Raw genomic sequence first — 20,520 nt, 5'->3', positions numbered from 1 at the left:
CCGGGTCCCCCTGACTGACACGGAAAAGACGCAAAAGACACAGCATCAATGAGCCTGCGATTAGTTACATCCACTAACAACCCATTAGTGCACAGAAAATCTGCTCCGATAATAGGAACCGTAATGGAGGCTACAACAAAATCACACAGAAATTTGCGTCCATTGAAACACACAGTCACAGACTTGGTACCAAACGTCTCTATAGCCGAACCGTTAGCCGCTGTCAGACGCGGAACACTGCCACGGGCCGAGAGGTCCGTAGCTGCAGGAGGGAGAAGGCTCTTCTGCGAGCCGGAGTCCACCAGGAAGTGATTACCTGATATGGAGTCACGAACGAACAGCAGCTCCTCTTGATCACCAGCGCCCACGGCTGCTACCGAGCGCCGGCTCTTCCGTTTCCCGGTGCCTGGAACGCGCACGGAGGAACGCAGCGGCGCGCCTTGCTGCCGAAGCGCTGATGGAAGAAACACAGCTGGCCGCGCTGTGTGCGGGTGGAGACTGCAGCCGTCACTGCCGGAACCTCGTTCTCCAACGTCGACTGGGAGGACTCCACGGCCACACTCTGCACGGAGACGTTCCTCGAAGTCAGCAGGATCCGGTCCGCCTCCTCAGCTAATCCACGGAAGTCGCCGGCCGCCAAGCAAGAAGAGTTGGCGAGGGCTGCGCGCACCTGCAGCGGGAGCTGGCGCAGAAAGATGTGCGGGAACAGGAAACCCTCATCCTCGGAGCCCAGCAACGACAGCATCTCATCCATCAGGTCCACTGCCGAACCATCACCCAAACCGGGAAGCGACAGTAGCTTGTCCGCTCTCTCCGCGGCTGACAAGCTGTAGCGCCGGAGGAGAAGCTGCTTGATGGCGGTGTACTTTCCCCGCAGCGGCGGGGCTCGCAGGAGCTGCATCACGCGCCGGGTGGATTGCTGGTCCAAAGCCGCGACCACCAAAAAATACCTGGAGTCGTCTGCCGTTACTCCTCGCAGATGGAAGAGAGCCTCGATGTGCTGAAACCACGGCGCGGGGTCCTTCTGCCAAAACTCCGGCAGTTTAACGTGCCCCGCGGAGCTGGTCGCTCGCGGAAGCTGCTGCGCCATGGTCGTTGTGGAAACACGGTCCACGGGAGCCGGGGAAGAAAACACGTCTTCTCCCGATGAGGAAGGGACACAATCCTCCTTCACCTCGAACATGTCCAAAAAACGGGGTCACCAATGTGGCAGGACAAGGAAAGGCAGAGACGCAGGTACTGCTTACTGTTGTTTATTAAGTAGACAGGAAGAACTAGCACATGTTCCCCATAAGGGAAGTATATATAGCTTCAGCCTTTACATTTCCCATCAACCCACTGGGTGAGAGGACACACCCATGAGTGCACGCCACAATATATAATATAACAGTCTCTTTTCGAATAATACTTCATACAACTCGTGCAAGCATTTATGCTGTAAATTGTTTTCAAAAGCGCCTCTGTTACCTTTGAAAATGTTTGTGTCTCCAGATCTCTCAGAAGGAGCAGAAGCACAATATCAATTTGAATACATTTAGGATTTGGTTAGAGTTGAGGGGAATGTCGACAAAGTCAAATCGGGAACACAGTCTTCCATGTCCGACCTTTCCAGCCACTCCAACCTTTTGAATTAGAATTTGATTTGCTGTGCTGTGACGCTGCCAACCTCTTTCCAATTTGCACCATCACGCGAAGTCCTTGTCAAAGTAAACTCCAACATATTCTAGGCCGTCTGACACAAAAAGATTCACAACTCAAGGATTCCCTGTAGCTTTCAATCATACCTCATGGTATTTATACGCTAGATGCGTTGGGCCACTTGTCAGGAAGATGGATGTGTTGACGTGTGATGTCAGTTATGATTTTGTGCATGTGTTGAGATTGTTTTGTAACATTCACTAGTTACAACGTGAGGAATGAACAAAGATGCTTATACTGCAGCTAAAATTCAAACAAAGGACCAAGGCTCTTGTTTCTCTGGTGATGACAGCTTTGTTTATTTATATATATATATGTCTATATATACTGTATGGGGGGTTAGGGTTAAACTAACCCTAACTATATATATATATACATACAGTATATATTCAATGTTGGTGTAGTTGTTATAGTCCTACCTATGGATTAGGATTTTAAGTTTTAAAGGAAGATACAGATGAAAAAGCACATTATATGCATTCAATGCTTTTCATTATCCACAGTCAATACACGAGTGTGACACTTCTCAAAGATGTTCTCTTCTTATACTCTAATAAAATACACAAATGTAGGACTGATTCCATCACTGTCAACATAGGAATTGCCACTGGTACAACTCAGGAAACAGCAGTTACCCTCAGGTCGTGTTTAAATGATATAAGAATATGTCTTTCATGAGGGCTAAAGTGAGAATATCAGTGCTGCTTGGTTGAGAAAAGCTCCAGTAACTGGTGATTTTTGTTGAGCTTCCTTTCATCACATTCACTCTGTTGGATAAACTACAACATATTAAGTCTGCACAGAGTATTTGGATGCACTCAGGAGGCAACAGAAGCAATAAAACAAGTTCATTCAAATTTGTAAGTAGCAGTGTGAGATCGTCAGGGGTGGATACAGAAGATCACTAGCCACTGGAGATAAGGGGAAACTCACTCAGTAATGGTGGTATTATCCTTTAAGCTGATTACTGGCAGCCTATGAGATGGATTGGTCTAATGTGCCAAAGAGACGGTGTGTTAACTTGCACAATGAGAAAGTTGCTGTTCAGTCTTTCAATCTTTCTTGTTAAAGTTTTCTTTATTTCTTTATTTCTTAAGACTCAGGTCATTTGATTAACAGGAAGTTGGGGGATATGTCTCTTTCATTTCCTTCAACCGACAGCTCGGCTTTGATAGCCGCCTCTGTGACACTGCAGCCTCGCAGGCCCGACATCAGCCGTTTGATCAATGGAATTGAAAAACTACACAGTTTGAAAGCCACACGGGTGCCACTTTGTGCTTCCATTTGTGAGAAATGAGATGACGTCCGTCACACTGTGAGGATCAGTGGGCGAGTCCGGCAGCAAGCAGTGAATCAAAGGCTCAGGTACACGACCAGCTGCGAATTCACCTGCTCGCTGGATTCAAGTTATATAACTGAGAGCAAACTTGCAACACAGAGCTGTTGTCCACATGTTGACATCATAAGGATAACATACAAGGTCAATGTTAGAGAACATACCAACACACTGTTTAATAAGTCACATGTGTTAAAAATTCCAAATTTTGTTGACCTTAAAATATTACTGGTGATGTTTAAATCCAGAAATAGACAACTACCTGAAATCCTACAGAAGTTGTTGACATCAATATCACATGACAAGATCAGAGAGGCAAAGGGATGGCTATCTGTAATAATGTTATGTTATTTATAGGAAGGTGGCAGGAAATGTCATGTTTGTTCTTCTTCCTGCTCCTTTTTTCAGAAATGGAATGTGTGTAAGTGTGTTGTTATTTTTCGTCTGCACTGAAATGAACAAACTAAACTCAACATCTCGTCTGTATACCACATAACACATACTCAAAAAGGCAATTAACATTGAAACATTTGAAATATGCCCCAAACCAATTAGTCTTCAATATTAAATATTTACATCCAAAGTCCAGTAAAGGTTTAGAGAAATTAAGAAATAAAGTGTCATTAGTTACCTCATAGAGCACCAATAAAATCCTGCCTGCAGTTATTTTTTAAATACAAGGAAGAAAGGAAAGAGGGTAGAGAGTAAGGTGGCCCTATTTAAAAAGGGAATAGAAATAATATTGTATTTTTCAGTAGTACAATCCCTGGTGGAATCTACGTTTCACCATGTAGATGTCCTTTATGTGATTTTGATGAAGGTATTTCCTGTGAACAGCCTGAATTCTATAGATCTTAGGTTAGGTTATCATTTGTTCATGGCCAGAGCTTACACGCTAATGCTAACACAGTCATTTAACAGGCTGTGGTGGACAGTGACTAAGTACATTTACTCAACTGCTGTGCTGAAGTACACAATTGAGGGACTTGTTCTTAGCATTTATATTAGCATTTATATATGTTATCAATAAATATAGAATATATAAGTAAATATATAAAATAATTCAAATGAGCCCAACGTTTAATATCTACAGAGATATCCACTGCAGTAAAATGCCACGTGCACATTAATGTAGCACTGATAACAATTCTACTTTAAAATGTGGAATTGGTACTTTTACTTTAATAAAGAATCCAAATATTTCTTCCACCACTGTTACCAGGGCTGAAAACATCCATTTCAAATGTAAGCCTTTAGATCTGATATAATAAAGATGCTTGGCAGGGTTTAATGACAACTGAGTGCACTTCCTAAGCAACAACCTCAAGGCTCCAGTATATTTATAAAAACCTTAAATATGCACAATTTTCTTTTGATTATTTACATTCACTAGTATTCCATAATCCAGAAAAGTTACACTGTAATTTTCAATATAACTGGTGGTCAAAAATACTGTTATTGAAACTATGACCTCATACGACTTAAATATGCACTTTTTTTTCGGCAAAGATTAAAAGGAGGAAGATGGAAATTTCCAACTTCATTAATACATCCTGAAACACAATGGAAAGTGTAATTAAAGGCTGGAGGTTAATACAGAGGCAGGATCTCGCCAAGATCAGGAGGTCCCTCCCAAATGAATGAAGGTGCAGAAAGCAGCTCATCAGCGGCGAAGAGGCCAGAGGCGATATAAGACACAGTGCGTATAACTCAGTGCAGAGTCTTGCCGCTCTGTGGATAGGACTGCTCATTTGCATGTTGCAGGGTTTATTGGGCTGTGTGGTCAGGTGGCAAGACAGACTCCATTTTCTCTCTAAAAATAACACCTAGTTCCTCCTATAGGAGGATGCACTTAGTGTTTCAGGACGATTCGGAAAGTGGTCTTAGGATCTGACAACATTGGAGTTGTAACTTGTGTTGGTCTATTCCCAAGAGATTTGCTGGCAAACACAGAGGAACCTTCACCTAATAGAAGAACTAGTCTATAAGAGCATTGCACGGCTTCATACTGCATATTTATTTGACAACATAGGACTACTTTAGACAAGCAAATATATAAGTTATACCAGAAACCTCAGAAAGGCTGTTGCTAAAGAACTTCAGGTGATGGGTAGTAGTCTCTCTCTATCTCCCTCTCCTCTTATGGCCGTTTTCAAGGTAAACACTCCGTAAAAACAAAGCGCTAACAATGGCAGCTCTGCTGCAGAACCGAGGCTGAATCACAGCCAGAGTGATCAACTGAAAACCGGGATGCGCAGCAGATTGGGCCTAAGAGACACTCTTAATTATTTATTATTCTTTATTAATACAATTAATAGTCATCTCTCAGGCTTGTGTTCTTCCATGAAGCCTCTGTTCATTGGAACCAGTCTTTGAAATACTGTGAAAAATGAAGAAACAGTGAACAAGGACACACAAGGCCAAACACACCAATAACACTGGACTGTTCAACAGTGCTGCAAAGAGCAGCTGAGTGAATGAGCCCTTCTTCAATATGTCTTCTACAGACAGTTCAATTCCTCTTTATAACCCAGGGGACACTGTGATGGAAAAGCCATTGAATAAATAGATGAGCAAACAAACAATCAGCGAGACACAGACATTCTAAAAAAGCTTGTGTATAATAGTCACCGCTCTATAACCATAACCTAAATGACACAGGTATTCTTCTGTTACTGCACTGCTGCTGCATCATGCCCCAGGGCTGAACAGGAACTCTGGATTGGGGAAGAAGGGAGATAAATGGCTCCAAATAAAAAATAACAAGATTTTTTTTACTGGGGAAAAACCAGCTGTCCCGTGGAGCATAAAACACAATGCTCTAGTCCAACAGAAGAATTCCAACTTTCAAAGGACAAAAGCCAATACAGAGGGAAGACATTTATCCTGAACTTATCCTGGAGTGTGCATCGAGAAATCTCTCAATCTAAAGTGAGGAATCATGGACATTTCTTGGATTCAGGTAATCCATTGTCAGAAATTAGCAGCTTCTCTTGCTCGGTACATCACTACGTCCAAATGAAAATGGAATCAACTTTGATTTAAGAGGTTTTCATTTCAGCCTTCAAGGCAAAGAAAACTAGGAAATTAGACACAGCCTGCAGACGTCTGATATATACAGACAGACGCTAGCCAGATGTACTTCCAATACTGATTACAGCGTTACTGAAGACAGCAATTATTCATAACCATTACGGGAGCCAACTAGTGTGTGTGTGGTGCTCTGATGAATTCTCACACCCATTCTGATGGGTTTCAAGGACTGTCTTCAGAAGTCTTGGCACATTACCCAACTGGACTGTGCACAGAAACATTGTTGAGTCAATTAAAACTTATTCAGCTGTCAGGCCGTACTGAGTAGTTTGGAGGATAAACTCAGAGGTTTTGTTTGGGAAAGATCTGAAACCAGCTGGCTCAATGTGAACGTGTGTACAGGATGTATGAAGAGATGTATCCAGATGTTTATAGGGGTACAGCTTCATGAAACTGTTAAACATCTTGGGAAATGCACTTAAAGTACTCTCAAAGATGGAAATGAAAACATTTGTATAAATCTAAGTTTGTGAACTAAAGCAGCTTTAATCGATATTTTCAAATTAAATGATCACATGACCATATATGTATGAAAGGGGTCACTGGTAGTGAAGAATCAAAGAAGAACATATTATCAGCCTTCAGATTGACACAATATTTTAGAGTCTTTGAACTCTTTTGTTTCGTTTTCTCAGCTCACAACTTCAATGTTTGGGTTCACTCTCACTGCCATCATCATCATCAGCAGCAGCAGTTATAACTGTTTTCTATGAAAAAGCTATTAATGCCAACTTAATGCTATCTACTCAGCATCAAGCATGACTTGTGATGTGATTAGCTAACACAGTTGAACATGTTAATGTGTCAATGTTAGCGTGATAATAACAACAATCAGTATCATGCTTTGGCCACACAACATAGCCAGCTTTCAAGCTAGGGTTTCTGACTAGCTATCAATACAACGCTAAAGAAAAGTACAAAAGAAACAATACAGGATATGAAAAGTACACTTGATATTAAATCCACAACCTGATGAACACACACCAGATTGGGCATCTGCTCCCTCTGATTTCACATTAATGTGATTTGATTGGCTAGCGCCTGCACTTGAGTGTTTGTTTGAACACGATGCGGCTGGTTTTTCTGTCGCCGCATGGAGAGTAATGCAAATGCGCCACAATGCAACACAATGTAGCGAACCTGCAAGGCAGTTTGGTAATGCATGACATCATCAAAGTAAATGAGTAGCATTTCAGTTGATGTGTCCAACACACATAAATCCAGCATTTACAAAGCTTGATACAGGATGTGGTTAGCCTAGCTTTGTATTAAAGCTTAACACGGGGGAAAAGCAGTGCTCTTTCTAAAATTTTAAAATAAATACACTGTTTCATCCTCCCTAAACTGGATATGTACAAATAACTATTTGTGATTTTGGGAATCAAACACAGCGCTATACTAGAATGATGGTATCAAATCTGGCAACCCCCCCAGTGACTGCAAGACCTTAGTTCAGTCTTGCACAATGACAATCCAGCCGTACCACACCTCCCAACAAACAATAGTTCCTGCATTTAACTCTTTAAAACCTTCACATTGTTGCAAAATTTCTCTTTGTCTGCAGTTTTTCACATCAAAGTCTGTCTATGGGTTGTCATGGAAATTCATCTTGAGATTTGATATAATGAAATTCTCAGACTCGAGTTGCTTTTGAGTCTTTATAAAAATAAGCTCTGCAGAGTTTATACAACAAGCACGGGTGCTCAAACTGGAACTGGCCGCAAGTTCACAAAAGCCAGAACTTGTGCAAAGAGGCGTTACATAAGACATAATATGAAAAAAAGAAGACATGAAAGACATGAGATCATCATCTGTGTCTTATCTGCTGTGTCCGTCCGTCCGCGGTACCAGTTGGAAGAAAAACATCTCCAAATAAGGGTTCCATCCTGTCAGGTAGACAGTATCACAGCAGTGAGACACCTAGTCAGGGGATCTCCACTACCTTAGAAACTGATCAGTGGAATGTTTCATAACAGGGTCATAGGGTTAACTCCCTAAAAAGGATTTTCTGTAAAAAAAAAATATAAAGTTGCAAAAAATCTTTTATGGCACCACAGGGAGCTGGTAGCTGCATGGAATGTGATACACTGCTGCTTTGGTTGGTTCTGAAGACCTTGTGTCCAAAAATGAAAAATGTTAATCACTGGGTAAAGTCATTTTACAAGTTTAGTTTCTGTCCATTCCTAAGTCAGGCAGTGTTATACAGTAGGAGTGCAGTGCTACATCAGTGGAGTGCTCTTTTGATGCACAGACATCTTATCTTACATAAAGCAAATACATGTTTTGGAAATTATATTAACAAGATGTATTCATTTGTTAAATATAATACGATATAAACAACAATCTTACTTTTTTTCGCATTAAAACCTGCATTCTTCAACAGAACTCCAACACTTATTTCAAATAACTTTTTAACATTTCCATAGCATGTTAAGTATCACGTACGATAATGCATTAGGGTCATAATATCAAAGAAAAAATATTCAGATTTAGGCACATTAAGTCGCCATTAAAATAAAGCCGTACTTGAGTAGAATGTCGTAATTTATGAGAATAAAGTTGAAATATATCGATTTACGACTAAATTCTTGTGATATTACAACTTTCTTCTTGTAATTTTCCGCACTTCATTTTTTGTTACATCACTATTTAATCTCATTGACTCTCATATTTCCCTCCCTTTAAGTGGCCCTAATACCCACATTTTCACTCCACTAGTCCCGTTTATATTCATGTAAGCAGCTCATTATCAGGCAGAATCTTAAATATGGCTTGTCTCAGGAGTATTTACATTTCTCCTTCTTTATCATTCCTGTAGTGACCTCCAGAGCAAAGTTAAGCTACACTCAGTAACTGCCCAGTTATGGAGAAGTCCGCTCCAGAGAACAGAGGCGCTGTTTTCCATAGTATGTTTAATTAATGAACCATTATTAATGATGGCAGCAGCGGCGGAGCATTAGGGAAGGTAATGATTCCACTGTCAGTAATTAAAGCAGTGAGAGGACTGTTTATTTTGATTAGTCTGTATAAGCCAGTGGTTTTATTACATGTTTTAGCCTGTCTATTATTCTTGATATTCTTGATTGACATTTGTATCTTAGTTTATTTCTATTATTGTTGCTGCCAATGACCACATACAGAGAGTTTGTATACACAGTACACACTGTGAGCTATACATGTATATGGCAGTGCGCCAACCCGTCTATTACAATCGACTGTTTGGTCTTCTGATAACAATCAAAACCCAAGTTAGAACAAATTAATGGATTCAGAAAGTGAAACGCTGGAGTGCTTTTACTTTGAAAGGGGTTCGGAAAGTGTTTGAAATACATTTTTGTCATAGACAGATTATGTTTCACTGCGGAATAAACTGAGAAATTTATATTCATATTTGTCTGTTGAATTCATGTCAGAAACATAAATTATTACAACACTTCCTGTAGGCAGTTCAAAATAAATATGTTCAATTTTTTTAAATAAAATTATTTTTTATTGTGAAATATTTGCAGGAGCAGAATATTCAGAGCCTTAAATTGTATAATACTGGTATTTCCTTGAGTACACAGGACTACTTTTATATAAGGAAATATTAATATTTGTGGCCATATTGAAGACAAAGCCTGTCTAAAAACATTGTGCTGCAGTGAAAGAACTGTGCAGAAAAAAATGTTTAACTGAGAAGTTGAATCTTGTGGATTGAACAGATGTTGTTAATATTAATTGATATTAATGGGAATATTCTGCATTTAATAGATGGTTCAGGGTGGTAGAACTCGGCTGACATTAGGAATAAAAAAATAATCTTGGGCTTGAAAAGGTTGGTGGCCACTGTTATATGGTTTATAAAGCATATGGTTGAAATTACAAGACACATGCTGCCAAAGCTCTGGGCTTAAACACACACACACACACAAACACTCACAAACACACACACGCACACACACAGTTCCTGGTAAAAATAAATGACAGCAACAAATCTCACACACATCCAGAACATCCTATTCTCTGCTCTACAACACAATCACACTGTGCCTTAGGGCTGCCAGCACCACACAGTAACAAAGCGTTTTTTAAAGCGCTCCTCTCTGCCCGTCAGGATGTGGTACAGCGCCTCAGTCCGCTTTACATTTCAAACTCCCATTGTGATTAGAGAACAATGGGACGTCACATTTGGGAGTTTGTGTGAACCTCTGATGCAGGAGCTGCGAGACAACACAGACCTATTGATTCTGTGGATCGAAAAAACAAAGGTCTTTTGCCCTCATGAGCACGGAGATGCAAGGCACATTTAATCTGAGGTTTGTTTGTGTTGTTTGTGTAACACATTGTGATTGAATTGGTTTTGGACCAGTTAGTCAAGGTTTACGAGGGTGACGGATAGTAATGGACCACTTAATGGGTCGACCAAGTAATCAGGCTGTTATCTGGCATTTTGAGACAATGGGCCTGCACTTGCAGGGCCGACAGACAAATCTGTGAATCTGTGGATTCTGTTTTGAGGTGAAAAACTGAATCGATTCTAACATTCACCCATCACATATAGACTCAATTAAATGATTGTCCCACCAGCTCCAATTTACTGAAACAAACACTTCACATCTTTCCATTTTCAGCTATTGGTCACATTTACGGGATAAACGTATATTTTTCTGCAAAAACGCAGGTGAACCAAGCTGCATGGGCTCTTCAGAGTGTTGATGTGCTGCCACCCCACATCCCCCGCGGTTTTAGAAATCCAAAACAAAGGGTTGTGATGGACGACGACGTGTGTATCAAAAGATTACACTCATTTCTCTGAACCCTCTTTTCATGCCAGCTTCAAAAGACTTGTTTAGCCACGTAGCATGAAATAACCTTTTTACTGCTGCTTTTGCTGCAACTTTGCAAAGTTGGCCAGCGTGTCTCACTCCAGTCTCTTCTCCTGTCCTCCTTCTCTCTCCCTTTCTCTCCTGCTCTCCCTCATGCTGTCTGTCTTCTTCTAAGAGGCCATACCCACACAATGCCAAGGCCGCCGGTTTTGCCGGGAGCACCTGGTGAGTTAAAGGCTAGGCCAGGTGGTACACAGCTTTGACTGCCAATTAGAGTGGCGACCATGTGAGAGCTGCCCGAGATAACTTCTAATTAACAATGGACCTCCGAGGCATAACAATTAGCCTTTCCTTCAAATAAACCCACGGAAAGGATGCAGTCAAGCCCACTGATAAAATGATATTTTCCTGCACCGCCGCCAAATAATACCCCGTTTAAGACAACAACAAGAAAAACTGCAAGCAGAAACAGTAATCCTGTGCAAAGCCTTGTCAAGTGAGGGCGTACGGTGAGCATACATATTGTATAGGTGAGTCTATTTAAGTAAAGAATGAAGGCACTTTTCCCTGACAAGGTCACAGACGCCGCAGGCCTGTCAACATGACTGCGAGGAGAAGAAAAGGTACAGACGATGATTTACATTGAAGCTGACAATGAAGGAGTGACGCACGCAGACAGCATCCCAGATTGTGCCGGATAATGATTAGGGCGGCAAAGGGGCAATTTGCGGATGCTGTTTCGAAAAACAAAAACTCAAGGACAATGCCTTTGTCCATCAAAGTGGATAATAAAAAAGAGAAGAGCTCCAGAGGACATTGTGATGAGGAGACCATGGAGCAAGCATTAAACTGCACAGCACAGCAGAGTGTGGTTTAATGCATCCAGCCCCTCTCAGAATGTCTTCCCGCCCTCTGAACCTGTCAATAAGGATCATCAAACATGCCGTTGCACATGAAAGCCACACGGTACGCTGACAAGCCTAATTGCAGGAGTGATGTGTAAAGTATCGACGTGGCCAATTGCCCTGGGGAAAGATTACGGCGGCAATCAAGGCTTTATTTGCCCACATTTGTGTTCAAGATTCAAGTTTTTTATTGTCAACTGCACAGAGATAACATGAAGCAGTCGCTGGCAATGAAACACTTGGGTCACAGGCTCTCTTTGAGCAATGCTCAGTAATTTCAACCAAAAAAATTTAAATAAAATAGAAATAGTATAAAATAGAATATCAATAAAATAGAATATCCAAATATAAAATATAAAATAAAATATATATCTAAATATATATCTTTACAGATGAAGAGAAAAATAAAACAACAATAGTACAATTTGTGCAGTAGTGCAAATATTCAAATATGCCAGGACATGTCATTTTAGCAATCATCTGCGATAACCTACCAACTGGGGATAATACTCGCCTACAGTAAATGTCCTGTATTCTCCATTAAGATTATAAGAAATCTGTTCAGGCTTGAGAAAAAAAAAAGAAGAAAGAATGGTGCTGAGGTGTTTCTTGGAAAAAAGCCAGGACTGTTAAGTGGAAACAGAGGGCAAATCAAAAAGCCAGGGAGAAGTCCAAGGGGAATATTATTCAGGAAGAAGTCAGTGTGTGAACGACCCTCGAGAGGCCTGAGCAGAAGACACCAACTATTAGTGTACTACACGTGTACACGCTGCAGACACACGGCTGCGCTGGAAACGGGCGCTACCACAGTCTTGGACGCAGACCCTCTTGTAAAGCCGTGTACTTAAAGGGTCTGCCTGGGTCTGCATTGAGCCACAGGGATCCTCCCTCTGGAGTCTGAACGCCGGAGCTGAATAACTGATTACAGTAAAGCCTGAGCTGACTTCACCCAGCCTTCACGCCAAGGAGACGCGAGCCAAAGACTGGAGGAATGAGAGATCTTGAAACCGTAAGCCGGATATGTCTTCACAAACTTTTTGTGGGGAACGAGGACGACGTTTCATCAGACTTTTTTCCTTGCAGCGTGTCTTCATCTGGTTGGCAGCTGGTCAGAGTTCTCAGCGACTCATTGAGCAATCACACAGATCTTTTAAATGATAAGAACATACATATTTACAGAGGAACAATAATGAAGCACATTCAGTTTCATTTAATGAAAATCTTGTGACTATAGAATCTTTACCCAGGTAGTATGAACCCAAAGTTTTCACTCTTCACCATAGGCTGTTAATAAGAAGCTCTGCACATGACTTGCAGTGCACAAACATTAAAAAGGGACGGTAGAACTGTTTGAGGAGGACTCACTAATGACAGGGAATAATTCTGAGGTAGCTCCAGAGCATTAACACAGGAGAACGGAACAGAACATTCCAAACAGGCAGGTTTGGAACAGGAACTGCACAGACAAAATAATTAACAGATGATGGGGCCTCCTCCGTAGCGCACGTTATCAGGACGATTCACGTTTCTCTAAACACAGCTCCTCCAGTGCTATGGAGTGCAACACATGGCAATTGCTTACGACAACTACAATTTCCAGATGTGACAGGGTGCCTTAATAATGGATGCCACCTAAGCCTCCCTGCCACCCTCCCTGCCACCCTCCTCTCTAAATACTGCAGCGAGGTCCCCCAAGGTCGCGCCATCCAATCAGATGGCAGACCTGATGAGGAAGTGGCCGAGCTAATGTATTCCACTTGCTTATTATTTATAACGGCGAGGAGAGGAGAGGAGAGGTTTCTGGTGGGAAATTGATCGGCGTGCCGCAGACAACCGAATAAAGGACAAAGCACACAACAGAGGGGGACCATCACAAAAACTCACAGCCCCCATACGCCTATTAGCTCACACTGGGATACCGAGGGTGAAACACGGATTGATTCATGGTTACAGCAAATTAAAAAGGATTTCAGTCAGAGGAGCACAGACACCCCCCCCCCCCTCCCCTCTGCACATCTGCTCCACATTCAACAGTTGCTCTGGCTGGGTCCGCAACTGAACACACAGTACAGTGGAGGGTACACACAGTCTTCTTTGAAGAGTCAAAGCTAGAGGGCATGGGTTACTCAGCAGCCCCCCCCCCACCACCACCACCACCACCACCACACAGTCTCAAGGCAAGAAAATCAAAAGCGAGCCCTCTGAAGGATGAAGATGCGTATTCTCTCTCAACGTGACACAACAGAAGAGGCTGCAGAGAGCATGGCAAATAAGGAGAAGGCACCAACATGCGCATATCCATCCCTTGAAAGCAGGGGTATGAATTATGAAATTGATTACAGTACCTGACAACTATATTTCCTGTATGTGCAGGTGTGATTTAAAAAGACTTTTTGGTAATTCTTTTGCAGAAGAAAGTTCCAGCGCAACACCCAGTCAGCAGCACCGTGGCACTTCCATCCATGCATGAGAGCCACTCTGAGATCAAAAAGCTACAGTTGGAATGTAGAGGTTACATGCACGCGTTGGTGTCTCGGTACTCACCTCCAGTGAGTCAGGTTGAGCCCGGGCTGCGCGTCAAGTCCCGGTGAGTCCGCGCGGTGCGGCGGCGGCTCCACGGAGAAAGGGATGAACGGAGAACAAATGGTCACAGCTGGAAGGCTCCGATTTAAAGGTGGAAATAAGTCCCGAAACCGGCAAAGCTCAGTCCTCCGCGGGGAGGTTCACTCCCCTCCCGGAACACGCACATACACCAGTGCGTTTTCCCCTTTTTGTGCAAAGGAGGAGGAGGATGAGGAGGATGGGAACAGTTTCCTCGCGTAGAAGCCTGTACCGTTACTCGCATCCAGGGAGCGAGGGGCATGCTTTTTACGCACACACGCACGAACGCACACAGGCGCGCGCGCACACACACAGACTCTCTCTCTCTCTCTCTCTCTCTCTCGCTCTCTCTCTCTCTCTCTCTCTCTCTCTCTCTCTCTCTCTCTCTCTCTCTCTTACACACACACATTCACACTCTCTCTCTCACACACACGCACGCACGCACGCACGCGCGCGCGCGCACACACGCACACACATACACACATTTATGCGTAACCCAGGTCCTGCTGTTAGTCCTCAGCTCTCCTGGAGGAACATGATCAATAAGTTCCAATACAATAATAATCAACGTCTCTCACCCGTTTCTTCTCCAGCAACTGTCCTATATTATTACGATCCCCTTGGGCCTAAAACCATTTCTAGATTTTGACATGTCTTCTTAAATTTGTGCTCTATATCTTTTTTAAGGACAACCTCAGCTCTGTCTGAGGCTCAAATCTGACTTTGACAAACCAATTTCAAGTATCTAAACACTTCATCCACATCAGTAAAGATGTAGTTTTACATTTGATTTGAAAAACTTTGTTTCAATTTGTCAGCTTTAGGGCCAAATTTTCTCTCGATAAATATTATCTACATGCTCAAATAGGAAGTGGAATGTAGGAAGTGTAGAGTTGAGTGCATTTTGGACACACAATGCCTTCCATATTGATAAATGTGAATAAGCAGACGACAAGCACTCTGTAGCAGTCAGGGGGTGTACTTCTAAGTCCTCAGATGAACTACAGCAGTAGCTGTAGTCAGCAACTGAGTCAGGGATGGTCAAAATGTCTAACTTCACCGTGCTCCATAGATTGTAAATATAAGCTCTGCACACAAACAATAAAAAGTGAGAATATAACTTGAGGAGGACTCACTGACAAGGATTAATTCTGGTATCGCTCCTGAGCGTCACCAACAGCCATGTCCAAACAGGCAGGTTTCAAACAGGCACCGAACTAGTATGATATAAACTTGGAGATCATTTTAAAATAAGTGTTAATTCTGTACTAATACGGTTTGAGTGGAAGTCTGTCACTCTACTTCCACCGAATGTTAGAAGGAATGAGATACATTCCGGAGGGAATAATCAGAATCCAATTGGTTGGCAGAGTAAGTGTACACAGATGGGTATTTGACTCCAGTTTTACATGGCTCACTGTGTACTTACATAGAAATAGACAAACAGCTATTGTATGTATTGTTCTGTGTCTTACTGATAAGCTGCATCCTTAATGTCTTGGAGAGGAAGTAGTAGCATATGTGGTTAGGCCAGGGTGTTGTGTCAGTCTGCTGAATTCTTCAAACAAAGGACAGACACAGTTAAACCAGAGTGGAGCAAGACATGATGGGACAATGGGGTCACATGCTAGACAGTGGGTGCACCCTGAAGTTTATTTTGACCTGTACCCTAGATTGAAATGTCTGCTTAAACTAAAGAGTTAAAGTTATTAAGTAAATTACCATAACACGTTCCACATGATCCCTGTATTATCCCTATGACTCTGTGAGTTTATAGTGAAAATTAGACAATGACTGATCCATCATACATTTACATATTTGTAGACTTTCCCGTTGATGTGTTTATAGCTCGTTTCTATAATTGCAGCCGACAAAAGGGATTATGGAGGAGACCGATAGCGTCACTGCAGATGGAACGCACCCGTAGTTAAAGTCCAGTCAGCACTAAAAGCCTCAGGGCTGCGGTGACCTGCTAGACAAATGTATGCCCTTGAATAGGTGACTGCTATACCTTTATCCCCTCAGGCAACGGAAACACACTTCTGAAACTGTAAAGGGGTTGCAACATTTACTAAATCCTCAGGAAGCAAGTGATTTAAAGTATTAATTAAGTACTAATTCTCTCCATCAGCCTTTATGTGCAACTTTCAGGACCTGAAATGGTTTTGTGTCCAACATAAAACAACATAAGACTCAGTTCCTTGAGCAAAAGACAAACCCGGAGTTGAAGATATTTTCTGAACGCACAGAAGAACAACCAGGATAAATCCATGTTTGGAATTTGAATCAATTACCATAAAAGCACTGTAAACTGTAGTTAGATGAAAATAGTAATGCATTAAGTTGAAAGGAAGCACATAGTTTGCATAACCAAGAGTAAGAATGTAGCCTATCTTGCATCAGTGCAATACATTAAGTAAATTATGTTTGTGCCGAAATTTCTGCAGCTCACCCTGGGGCCCTGGGCTCCAGAGGCCCCTGTTTGCATGCAGATAATTTGACCATTTGATAGAACATTTTCTCCCTGGTTAGAGATTTGCATGCTGTCTTAGGCTCAACAGATGGGTGGGCACTTGGCTGGACGGGGACTTGACAGGCCAGCTGAACATGACGGCTGCTGGGAGTGTGTGTGTGTGTTTGTAGAGGAGGAGGGGGGCTGATGGGAGGGGAGTAAGTGAGTGTGTGCAGGGAGGTGCAGACAACGTGGTTAGACCAGGAGCAGGTAACATACAAAGAGAGCTGGATTTAGAGAGGTGCATCAAATCATCATATCTCTTCTCACTATTGGCAACATCGGCACTGGCGATGGTGGATATCATGGCTCCTGTTGCCATGGTGTTCACACCAAATGCAGCCACTGGCACGAAATATACATGTGAAATTTTAATCACCAAACTGAATCTGGTCTGATGGCTACATGCATGACATTGCACGAGTATATGCTGCAGCTATTTGTCCAAAGAAAGCACCAGGTAACCTCATCACTGGCACTGACTTTGTATCATTGTTCAGAAATACTTATTTATAGAAGAAAGAAAAAGTTTGAATAAAAAAACAAGTGTATTTTGACTTTAACATTAAAAAGGGGAAAAGGTTTTTAGGATGGGAACTAACTGTTTAATGTCAGCCCATCTAGGTGGAAACATTTGGCCGACACTGTCAGGATCTTCCCTGGTTTTGGACTTACTGTTACTTTGTGGACGTTCTGTTTGGGCGGGTTATTGTGTTTGAATTTCAATTAGCATGTCTTTTAAACTTGGCCTTGGTCTTTGATTTGGCTTTTTGGATCATTTTTTTGCATTTTGGAGTTTTTCATTACTGTTTTACTTTGAAGCTTCTATCATTGTGTGTCTATCACCGACTTTACTTCCTGCTTTTTATGGTTTCCTTCTTTGTTGATTGCCCCCCCCATGATATGTTTTACTTGTGTTCAAAAATCTCATTCTCCCTTGTGTGTTTTGTCTCTGTGCTCCCCAGTCTTCGTGTTTGTTTCTTCTGTTCATGTTCCAGATTTTGAAGTTTCCGTTTTGCTCAACATTGTCATCGTACTGTGTTCTTTTGTCTTTTCGCGGTATTTGTGTTCTTTTGGATTGTCAGTTGCCTGCCTACAAGTCCACTAAGTCTGTGAACCCGCTTCCAGTTCCTCGACTCCAGTCGGTGGCCCAGCTAGCACCTGTTCCTGTTCTTTTTCTGCAGTCTGCAACATGCTCGATTCCTATTCCTCATCTCCCAGCTGTTTGATTTATTAACCATATTGCCAAAGTTCAGGGACACCTTCTGAAGTGACCGTGCATCTGTAACTATCAATCATCAGTTGTATTCACAGACTGCATTGCACCTGACTGGAATTTATTGGTTGCTGTTTGCCCAGTTCTGACCTGGGAACATCATACTGTATATGAAATACTGATGCATATACACATATATCCTACAGATTCTCTGTTATTTAATTGTTTAATCATATTGTTTTTATCAACACACAAGTTTTTTCAACAATTTCCAGAGTAGTTGTATTGCTTTCTGAAGTAATATAAATTGTAAGTACTTTCTTGAAGTACTCTTTCCACCCGTTTTGCTGGGGTTAGGGTATAACACCAGCTGAATGTGTTGTACATAATGAGATGCACCAGCACCAAAGGACAGTTACTGTTTTGTATATAATGTTGTTTTAAAGTGTATTTAAACTTTACTTGAATTTCTATGAATGTGATTTGTTGCTGAAAACATTTAGTTGCCTTAAGATCGTAATTAATTCTATGTTGGCTGATGTGCTTTTGGAATGAATGATGTTTGTTTGTTTGGTTTTTAATGATCAAATTTGTGCAGCACCAGTGCTTAATAGACCTCCTAAATATCAACATTGGACTGACTTTCATTCCAGCTGCACATTTTAAAATGGCTGTGGGCTTCACCTTTGCTTTAAGTCAGTTTACGTCTTTAGTTGCCTCCTCATTCTGACTCTAATTGAACTGTGCCATGTAGTCGTACAGATTAGCTGCTACCTCTGCACAATTTGTTTTGAAATTCCTTTTCATTGCCATAATTTTTAGGCCCGTCAGAGTTTTCTTTTCAAATCTATCTCAAAAAGTTCTATCTCAAAAAGTTGAACTTGGGTTAGGATTAGGGGTAAGGGTTGCTTTTGCTTTACCCCAATCCATTTCCCAGCTGGGCATGCTAACATTTGCAGTTCACATTAGGGCACTTGAGCGACACATTTTTAATCGATTTCAAACAAGTTTGCTTTTGTGTTTTGGGAAAAACTAGACGCCACCTTCCGAACTCTTTAGATGGTGAGTTTTAAACTTATTCCAGCCCCATGCACAGAGATTCAGCACCGGGAGGAATACAATGCTTGACAGGCCTGCCTCGAGTTGCTCAGCTATGAGCATCACTGTTCAGGGCTTGAAAGGTTATCTTTTTTATAAAGCTTTTAGAATTAAACTAAACTTGTTCATAACTTCAATTGACAGCCTCAGCTGACTCGTTTTTTAGTGGCATGTCTTTGTCCCCTGGTCATGAAATTTTAATGTGGGGGATAATGTCAGTTCGTAATTACAAAAGAGGGGGGCAAGATTGGATTTGTGCACTTTCTGCAGCACTGCCAATGTTACTCCGAAAGCCCAGTACAGGCCAATCAATACAGTGGACATTAACAATTTTCTCCAAATGCTAGCCTGGAGATGTTTAATTAACACTGAATGGTGGATGGATTTTGTGGTCTCAAACTTGGTCAGGATGTGTGGCTTGAAATGAGTTTTAGATTTGATTGTGTCTAATGGCACAGGTGGCAGTCAGCATTTCTATCACTTTCTTTTTTGCCATTACACATACTAGATTAGAAGCTCGGATAATATTTTTACGCTTGTCTCAAATCACTTATTAGGACACCTGAGGCTCAGGAATATATCAACTGTATCGATGTATTACATAAAGTATTAAAACCGTGTGTGACGACTCCTGAGAGCTGAATATTTATTAGGAATACTGACGGAAAGAAAGGAACAGGGAATTCAATTAATTTTAACTTGCCAGCAATTTTTCCATGTTTGAAGTTGGTAGTGTCTGGCAGGTTGATGCAGCATAGGTTAATTAATTTCCAAATCTGGGCCTGTGATTTGGGCTCGCTCTGGCTTTGAACATCTTCAGAGTGGATCAAATCTGCTCTGTTTTAACTCAGAGAACGTTAACAAATGGTTTTCCACTGAAATAACATTAAATATAAAAAAAGAGATGTTCTGTGGTGTAACCAGAGTGTATAACAAGAATAAAAGACTCTCACAAGAATGTTTTCTTCTTCTTTTTAACACACAGAGTGATATTCATGCTGGGCTTCGCCTGCAGTATCCGGGTGCCAAACAACAATATCTCCCAGCATGAGGCGTACAGCCCTCTGGCAATATCCTTCTCACTTAGAGCCAAGGTCACTTGGCTAACCACAGTATCTCATCTCACAATGCGAAAGGATTACCAGTTTGTTGGAATCCTCTCCGGTGGGGAGGCTTCCTAGCTATTGCTCCTCTTCAACAGGCCCTTCATCGTGAAGGGTTGTCGACTCCCAGGTTGTGCACCCTTCGTTATC

Source organism: Limanda limanda, chromosome 19 (assembly GCF_963576545.1).
Source record: "Limanda limanda chromosome 19, fLimLim1.1, whole genome shotgun sequence".
NCBI classification, from domain to species: Eukaryota; Metazoa; Chordata; class Actinopteri; order Pleuronectiformes; family Pleuronectidae; genus Limanda; species Limanda limanda.
Note: the sequence above shows the minus strand (reverse complement) of the source record.